This window comes from Chinchilla lanigera, unplaced genomic scaffold, assembly GCF_000276665.1.
Source record: "Chinchilla lanigera isolate Chin_1 unplaced genomic scaffold, ChiLan1.0 scaffold00046, whole genome shotgun sequence".
NCBI lineage: Eukaryota > Metazoa > Chordata > Mammalia > Rodentia > Chinchillidae > Chinchilla > Chinchilla lanigera.
The window spans coordinates 5,712,126-5,722,084 of record NW_004955447.1 but is presented as its reverse complement, the minus strand read 5'-3'; the positions used below and the strand labels follow the sequence as shown (position 1 = coordinate 5,722,084).

General features: G+C 40.9%; 1 pseudogene; it reads left to right on the top strand.

The window, feature by feature from the left end:
• Positions 1-3,697: 3,697 nt before the first annotated feature.
• LOC102003918 lies at positions 3,698-7,203 on the top strand (annotated as a pseudogene).
• Positions 7,204-9,959: the final 2,756 nt, after the last annotated feature.

Here is a 9,959-nt window from a genome sequence, read left to right as displayed (position 1 = left end):
GAAAATAAAATTAAATTGAAATGAAAATTCTTCACACCATGTAAGCATGTTTTTCAAATCAAAGGAAGACAAAATTTTCAGAAAATTATTGTTCTTTTCTTTACAATCTGGATTCTTGGCTAGAGGTGTAGCTCGGTGGTACACTGCTTACTTACTTAGAAGGCCCCAGGTTCAATCCCTAGCACTGAAAAAACACAACATAACCCAAAAACTAACAGTATAAATAGCAAGATAATGGTTAAATTGAGATATTATCAGAACCAAGTTATTCCTTTTTTCCCTTTAGACTTTTTTTTAAAGTACTACGTGTACTAGAGTACTATATGTACTATACCATTTGATACTTAACTATTGAATAGATATATTTTGATACTTTATACATATTCACTATTTAGTTATATTTACTCATTGAAGGTACATGGAAGAAAGAAGAATAACTTTACCTCATCATTGTAGACACTATTATTATTATTATTATTATTATTATTATAGCAGGGAGCAAATATTTATTGAGTGCTTGAATGCTTTCTAAGTGCTTATAAGACCTAACTTTCCTATGAACTGGAAATTATTATTTCTATTGTAACTGACCCAAAGTCAGAGGTGTCTAATAAAAATGGAATTTAATTGAAATCCGTTTTACCCTGTAACTCATGCTCTCCCCAAATTCCAAAGACTATTTTTATCTGAGCAGCTCTTCCTGTTTGTTGGCGCAGGGCTGGGACGCACAGTGACTTGGTTCCCAGAATGCAGTTGGCACGTGTACATATCACATCTTACTTTTTTTCACGTCATATGTTTTGTTTTGTTTTGTTTTGTTTTGTTTTTTTTAAGTAGGAAAACATTAACAGGCAGACAACCTTTTACAAAATAGCAAAAGAGCAGTACAGACAATACAGAGTTACAAACAAAGTGGCTTGAGGCAGAGTGCTAGAGTGAAGTAGGGACATAGCAAATGCCTAAAAAGTTGGAGGCTCAGCACTACCTCACTGTGGAGGGCATGGGACCCCTTCTTCCTGTCTTCCAGCCCAGAACCTGAGCAAGAGGGGCTCACACATAAGGAATGGGTAAACAAAGGGACCTCAACAGTCCCCACCAGCACCACAAATTCCTTAAAAATTTCCTGCAGCCCACTCAACCCTAAACCTTGTTTGTGGACCTGCTGGGAAACCTGGGATCCTTTTTCATCCTGGAGAAAGAGGCCAGCCACATTCTGACCTCCCCCACACGAGCTCCTGTTACACTGCACCCCGGTGCACCTCCAGCCCTCTGCAGCCTCAGGGGTCACCAGCCTCACCTGCCCACCCTCATGCAGCCCCACAAATCAGGGGGTGGCTGGGCAGCCCACCTTGCACAACTTGACCTGGATGAGTCCCAGGGAAACAACAGAGCAGAGCACCCTGAGCAACTCAGACAGCGGAGGCAATTTAAAAGCATCCACACAGCCCTCAAGAGTAATGGACACCCCATCCAGTTCTCCAATGCAGGCAACCCCTTGCCTCTCTTGGACACTGAAGAGCACCCCGCCCCTGCTGACAGGAGTGCTGTACTGTGCACACCCAGAAACACAAGAGCAGGCCAGTTCCAGCATGACTCATGAAGAATGAGAGCACCTTGTACCCACAGCTGTATGTGTGAGGACAAGAGCTTCTAACAAACCAACCCTGCTCTGAGTGCCTTGTTCTAGCTAGTACAGCAACCCCACAAAACCCTGTAGCCCCAGCTACTGAGACACCCAAGGCATCACTGGTAGTGAACATATCCAAAGAAAGGCTGTGATCACTACACTGCTGGGCTCACCTGGAACCAATGCCAATGCCAGCACCCTAGCACACATCTCCAGGACAAAGTCTTTTACTGTGAAAGCTGCCCTTTTATATTTGCAGAGGTAACCAATCTGCCAGACACAAAACTAACAACATTGGGGTACTACAAATATAAAAGACAAGATATCATTATGCCTCCAAAGGAATGCAACAACTCTAACAACAGAAAAGTCAATTGATAAAATGCTTGAAAAAGAATTTAAAATAACAATTTTAAGGAAATCCAAAAGGTATAAAAGAATACATACAGTTCAACAAAAGTAGGAAAACAAACCATAATCTGAATGAGAAATTCAACAGAGATAATCAAAAAGAATCAAACAAAAATGTTGGAGCTGAACAATGCAATAAAGGAAATGAAAAATACAGTTGAAACTCGATAAGAGCCTAGATCAAACAGATGAACTTTATTGTTTAAATGGTATATTTTTAATTGACATAATAACTTGTATTTGTAGACTAGTGTATGGCATTTCAATACATGTATACAATGTTTAGTGGTCAGATCAAGGCAATTGTCCTATCCTGTCACCTCATCCACTTGTCATCTCTTTATGTTAAAAACACTCAAAATTCTCTCTAGTAGCTATTTTGAAATATTCAATTAATTATTGTCAACTGCAGTTATCTTACTGTACTATAGAACATTAGAAGCTATTCCTCTTATCCAGATGCACTGCTGAGCTCATTAACTACACTCTCCATCCCTCTCTCCCCCACATACCCTTCTTAGGTTCTGGTAACCATTGTTCCATTCCTGACTTCTTTGAGATCAACTTTTTACCTTTCATATTTAAATGAGAACAGAAGATGTTATGTTTAGATCTAGAATATCCCCCAAAATTCTTTTTTTTTGTTTGGTTTTTTTTTTTTTCGGTACTGGGAATTGAACTCACGACCTTGCGCTTGCCAGGCAGGCGCTGTGCCACTGGGCTAAATCCCCAGCCCCCCAAAACTCTTATGTGTCTTGGATCATGGGAGCTGTACTCATCAGGGGATTCACCCATAGGTGAGATCAGTAGCTGGATGTGCTGTCAGGAGGTGGGGCCTGATTGGAAGCAGGTGGCTGGGGCGTGACCAGAAAGGGTGTATTTGTGTCTCCAGCTCCTTGCTTCTCTCTCTGCTTCTTGGCTGCCATGGACAGAGCACATTTTCCTCTATCATTCCTCTCTGCCATGGTGTTTCTGCCTTGAAGCCAGCCAACCATGCACTGAAACCGTAAGCCAAAATAAACCTTCCTTCCTTTAAATTGTGGCATCAGGTATTTATTTCAGCAAAAGAGAAGTGGCCAAGACATGTAGTATTTTCCATTCTGTGCCTGACTTATTTCAGTTAATGTAATGTTCTCCAGTTCCATTCCTCTTGCTACAAGTGATAGAATTTCATTTTTAGGATCAAATAATATTCCATTGTATGTAGGTTTCACATTTTCTTTATTCACTGATTTGCTCATGGATGACTAGTTTTTTCCCACATCTTGGCTTCCAGGAATAGTGCTGTGGTAAACATGGGAGCACAAATGTCTCTTCAGCATAGTAATTTAATTCCTTTAGATATATATACCAGATTACTAGCTCGTGTGGCAGTTTGACTTCTAGGTTTTTGAGAAACTTCCACATTTTTCTTCATACTGGCTACACTAATTTACATTTTACCAGTAGCATCTGAGGGTTCCCTTTCTCCATGTCCTTGTTAGCATTTGTAGGTAATGTGAGGGAGGTCTGACTTCATTGTTTCGTATGGGAAAGCTCGTTGTCCCAGCACCATTGTTAAGAAACTGTTCTTTCTTCCATTGGTTTGAATGGAAGAAATACACTTGTTGACAATCAGTTGTTTTAAGTGTGAGGATTTTATTTGGGGTTTTAAATTTTATGTCGCACCTCTATGCCTCTCAATACTACTGTGTACACTGTGCTGATGACTGTTACTCTGCAGTAGGTTTTGAAACTGGGAAGTGTGAGTTCTCCAGTTCCTCATTTTTCAAGATTATCTTTTTGCTTCTAGGATCCTGTAGTTTCCAAATTATTTTTAAGATCAGTATGGAAGTTCTACAAGGAATGAAGTTAGGATTCTATGAGAGATTTTATGGAATCTGCAGATCAATTTAAGAAGTTTTTTTCATCTTAACAATATTAAGTTTCCCAATCCATGAACATGGGGTATATTTCTATTTACATAGATCTTATTTCTTTTAACAATGCTCTATAATTTATATTTCTTCTTTAAAATTTATTCCTAATTATATAATCCTCTTAGATGTAATTTTCAATTAAGCTCTTTTCTTAATTTCATTTTTTTGGTTGTTCTTTTCTACTGTATAGAAATATAGTTGATTTTTGTATGTATACAAGACCTTTGATGAAGTCTTTCACTGATTAAAAAGTATAGTATCTAATGGAGTCCATACATATATTAGATAATGTCATCTTTAAGTAGAGGTAATTTTATTTCTTCCTTTTCAATGTAAGTGCCTTTCATTTTTATTTTCTTGCCTAAAATTGCTGTGGTTAGAACCTTAAGTCCAATCTTGAGTAAAAACAGCAGGATACATTGTTGTCTTGTCCTTATTTTAGAGAGGAAATATTCAGTCTTTTACCATTCACTATGGTGCTAGCTGGGACTTTTTAATGCATGGCCTTTGCTATGTTGAGAAACTTCCCACACAGCCCTGGTTTGTGAGTGTTGTTATCATGAAGGGCTGTACTTCCTCAAATCATTTTGGCATTTATTGAGATGATTATGTGAGGCTTTTAACTTTTATCTATCGATATATTATATTCAGAGGTTAAACCAACCTCACACTCTTGGGATAAATCCCATTTGGTGTGTAATTATTTCATATGTTCTCACGTTTGATTAACAAGTATTTTCTTGAGGATTTTTGCATTAATAGCCATAGACAATAGTGATCTATAGTTTTGCTTTCTTGCAATATCTTTGTCCAGCTTTGATATCAGAATATTTTATATTCTTAATATAAGAATTTAGATGCTTTTCCATTAAAATCAATAAAACACTGCACTTTGTGCACGCAAACACCGTTACCTATTAACATACATAAGGAGTTTTTACAATTCTTTTTCCTTGTGCACTCACATGTGTGTGTGTGTGTGTGTGTGTGTGTGTGTTACAACTCATTTTGTTTCCAGGATTTAACCAGGACCTCTCTACTGAGGTATATATCCATGGACCTTTTGGATTTTTTATTTTTAACTCGCCTCAAAATTGCCCTCCGTCTACCTCGGCCTCCTTGAGTGCTGAGATTACAGGTGTACACCACCATTCCTGGCCCAATTTTTTAACCTATCAAAATGTGATAACAGGTGAATGGACTAAAAGAGAAGGGTAATAAGGCCTTGAACACTGGTAATAGTGATGATGCCTTAGAGTACTCCTCTGAAGCAACAAATCTGGACCCTCATAGCCATGTGCTCTACAGCAATCATCCTGCAGCCTATGCCAAGAAAGGAGACTACCAGAAGGCTTATGAGGATGGCCGCAGAACTGCTGACTGGGGTAAGAGCTACTCAAGAAAGGCAGCAGCTCTTGAGTTCTTAAACCAATATGAAGAGTCAAGCAAACCTGTGAGAACAGTTTAAAATTAGAAGCAAATAACCCTCAACTCAAACAGGGTTGACGGAGAGGAGATTCATGAACCCTTTCAACATTCCCAACCTATATCAGAAGCTGCAGAATGATTCTATGACAATGAGGCTGCTCAAGATCCTACCTGCTGGGAACTGACTGAACAACCTATGAAACAAGCCATCTGACCTGGTCACAAAACTACAAGATCCTCAGATCATGACCATGCCCAGTGTCCTCCTTGGGGTTGACCTGGGCAGTATGGACAAGGAGAGAGAAGCTGCAACAACTCCTCCTCCTCCTTCTTCTCCTTCTCCTCCCTCTCCTCCTCCTTCTCCTCCTTCTTCTTGAAAGGATACTAAGCCAGAGCTAGTGGAAAAGGATCTCCCAAAGAATAAGAAGCAGGCATTGAAAGAAAAACAGTTGAGGAATGATGCCTACAAGAAGAAAGATTTTGACATAATGCTGAAGCTTTGTGACAGCCAAGGAACTGGACCCCACCAACACTACTTACATTACCAATCAAGTAGTGGTATACTTTGAGAAGAGCTACTAGGAACACTGTGAGAAGGCCATCAAAGTGGAGAGAGAGAACCAGGAAGACTATCAACATATTGACAAAGCTTACCCTCCAATTGGCCATTCTTACTTCAAAGAAGAGAAGTACAAGAACACCATCCATTTCTACAACAAGTCTTTGGCAGAGCACCAAACCCCAGATGTACTGAAGAAATGCCAGCAGGCAGAGAAAATCCTTAAGGAGCAAGGGCGGCTGGCCTACATCAATCCTGACCTGGCTTTGGAGGAGAAGAACAAGGGCAATGAGTGTTTTCAGAAAGGAGATGATGCTCAGGCCATAGAGCACTGTACAGAAGCCATACACAGCACCAACAAGCCGCCAAACTCTATCACAATCGAGCTGCCTGCTACACCAAGCTCCTAGAGTTCCGGCTGGCACTCAAGGACTGTGAAGAATGTATCCAGCTGGAGCTGACCTTCATCAAGGGTTATACCCAGAAAGCTGCTGTACTGGCGGCCATGGAGGACGACACAAAGGCCATAAATGTTTAGCAGAAGACACTAGACCTGGACTCCAGCTGTAAGGAGACTGCAGACGGTCATCAGCACTGCATGACAGCTCAGTATAACAACATGACAACCCTGGGGATGTGAAGGCACAGGCCCTGGCTGACTCTGAGGTGCAGTAGATAATGAATGACCCAGCCACCCATCCTGGAAGAGATGCAAAAGGATCCCCAGGTGCAACAAACCCTTAAAGAACCCTGCAATAGCGCAGAAGATCCAGAAGGTAATGGATGTGGGTCTGATCACAATTCTATTGCTCATCTCTTGCCTTTACCCTAATGGTGAAAGAAGCTGGGATGGTGGCAAGCAGCACAGCAGAGGGAGAGGGAAGAAGGAGCAGCTTATCTTTATTATACACTCCTACCTCAAAGACACAGACCCACAGCCACTGCTACGGAGCCCCCAGCACAGGCATGGTCTCCTCACTGCTGCTCTACTTTTGGGTCTGCGTCCCCCATACCCTGGTCACTGTCTCAAATGCTCTGCAGCAGTTGGTTATTTTTTATTTGGGGCAATGGGAAAATATGAGAGGGGAAGGTGCTCTTCCCAACTTGGGGGGCCAGCTGTCTTCATATTGTTATATCCATGTCCCGTCTCCAATAAAAGAAGCCAGCTGGATGTGGTTATAAAAGTAATAATAATAGATATAAATGGAGAACCGGATTTTAAAGGAATTCAGATGGAGAGTGTCTCAACCATGTGGTGACGAGTTTAGTGTGTGTGGGAGTCTATCATTCAGGGCCTCAAGGTGAGTAGAAAACGGCAAGAAATGGCAGTACACAGGCAGAGGCAGGCAGGTAATTCTTAGCGGTACCTTTGGAGGTGGTTACAATAGGACTTAGCCTCCATGGGAAATAAGGAAATGACAGCCAAGGGTATCTGTACAGGTAACAGCACCTTAACTTAGAGAAATGAAGTTTTACCAAGAGAAGGGAAGAAAAGGACATCAATTGAGAAACCTAGTCAAATGAATTGAAAAGATACGGTGGGATTTCTAAAAGCCCAACCTTCCGGGCCCACAGGGACCCCAGGCAAACTCTGCATGCTGTGAGCACCAAACTTAGGACAGCGTGAGGACAGAGGCCCTTTTTAGAGCTTGCTAAGGTGCCCCTCATAGTGGATGGCTGATCTAGGGATTGCTGTGTACAGGACAAGAAGAATCAGAGACTGCAAGGAAGGCAAGATTCAGTAACAAAGTAGAAAAGAAACACATCAATCATATGACAGAGAACTACTCCACTATCTAGGTATTCATGCTACCTGGATAAACAAATAGTATAAAGTCAAACTATGTATTAGTCTAAGTCAAATGTTTCTAAATATATAAGGCAAGTGCTTAGTGATAGCCGATGGTGGTCTGAACCTCTACTGTGGGACTGGATATTTTGGCACCCCGATAACAGAGCCACTGAATGTATGCTGCATAATTGTGACTTTGCTATGCAAACCTGACACTCCCCAACAATTCACAAGCCCCTCCCCTCAAGAGGAGGTACGAGCTACCTACCAAGGGAAGGATAAAACTGACTCACTATCTGCTCATGGAAATTCATTTTCCATTATCGTTAAGTGCCGGAGTGCTATAACAGTAGTTTTTGTGATAAGCGAAATCAGAGTACCGGAATTGTTTTAAAAAGTAAATGTATCACTCATCAAAGGTAATTCTTATGCAATCAGCACTGAGTTCCTAGGAAGACATTTCACCTATGCAAAAACTCTGCTTCACGCCCCATTTCCAACTCTTCCGAAGGACACAATTTGAAAATGACAAAACCACAATCAGAAAATTTCCTTTTGCAGACTTACTTGTTCCCCATGCTGCTGCCCATTGAGTTAGGAAGAGGCAGCCTGTGAGTGCAATTAGCTTGCCTTGTAGGAAAGCAGGCTCCGAGGCCCTGGAGTATGCACTAAGTCGGTCAGTTCGCTGAATAGAAGTGACTCTCGGTTTCTGAACATTACCTGTGTAATAGAGGCTTATGTAGAAATAGGAATCATAAAAAATAGTTGTGAAATGAGATAGGAAGAATGCCTAATATCTGCTTTCTTTTAAAAGAGGGTTTTCATGAGAACATAAATACAGATTTAGAGACCTACTGAAAACGCCAACTACAAAGGAAATGAAAAACTCAAATTGTCTGTATTCCTAACATCTCCTACGCTGTCTGTCTCATAACACCCTTACTGCAACTAGACCTTGGGTGATGGATGCAGAAACATCTGACAAAAGGGAAGACCTAAAGATGAAAGGCCAGGGAGTGCAAAAAAGTCCAGCGCAACAAAAAAACTGCCGGCGTGCTGCATTTGTTACCATTTTGTTTCCAAAAGCTGCCTGCGTGGTAGCTAAAAGCTAGACTTCCATAAAGAAAGAAGTAATCCACAAAAGACCTTCATGTTTCTGAAGAAAAATTATAACACAAAGATGAACAAAACTACTACTAAAAATGTGCTTGAGTGTGTGCACTCTCCTCAAAAGTTAGTTCTGAATTCAAACACTGGACAGGTTTTAAGGATCTCGAGGAACTCGTCCAGCAAGTAATTACCCCACCGCTCCGCCATCAGTGGAAGGCTTGAAATCCCTGAGAGTCAAGCTCAGCAGGAGCCATCAAGCCCTATTATGTAGAAACACAGGCTGTAGGCTGCACAGCTGAGCGCACAAGCATCGCGGAGAGACCGGCTCCTTTCTTGTGCTGTAACCGCTCTTCTTCCCAAAACTTGCTATATTGCACTCCGCGATAGGTAAGGAAGCACATCCTAAAGGGACCTCTTCTCTACCAAAGCATCAGTACTGCCTTCTAGTTATGCATCTTTTGTCTCCTATAAAATGCATTTTAGTTAGACCGAATTGCATACAGGAAAACCTTATTTAAAAGAGAAGCCTAAAAACCATCATCAAAACCAGGCCCAGGGATGCTTTGTCTCAAAATAAGAAATAAAAGTGAAAAGAGCTAAAGCTCAGTGAGAAATACCCTGGGTTCAAACCCCAGTATCAAAAAGAAAAAGGAAACAACAAAAATGTCACTAGTACATTCAGCTCTGCACTCTGGGATGCAGTGCCCCTCCTCTCCAAAGAAATCTCAGGATGCGGGACCGGAACAAGAGCCGAGCTCTGGGAGCTGCTGAGATAGAACCAAAGAGGAAAGTAGCAGAGATTTTATCTCACATTGATAGCAAAAACAGGTACAATTATGGATCTTAATTACTTAATAGCAGTGAATAGAAAACAGAGTACATTTTTTTCAAACAAGGAGCCAGAAATAACATTTGAAAAAGAAAATTTTAATCAAAAGTGAGAAAGGAACTAGTAGAGAAACCTTGATGGGAATAAATGCAAAACTAAATGTTAGAAATATGCTCTTATACACACGAGTTGAGCTAACTATCATTCATAGAAATAAACTCTTAAAATGAGCTTTTCTCCAATAAAACTAGCACTATGTTATTCAAGAGGCACAAAAAATACAA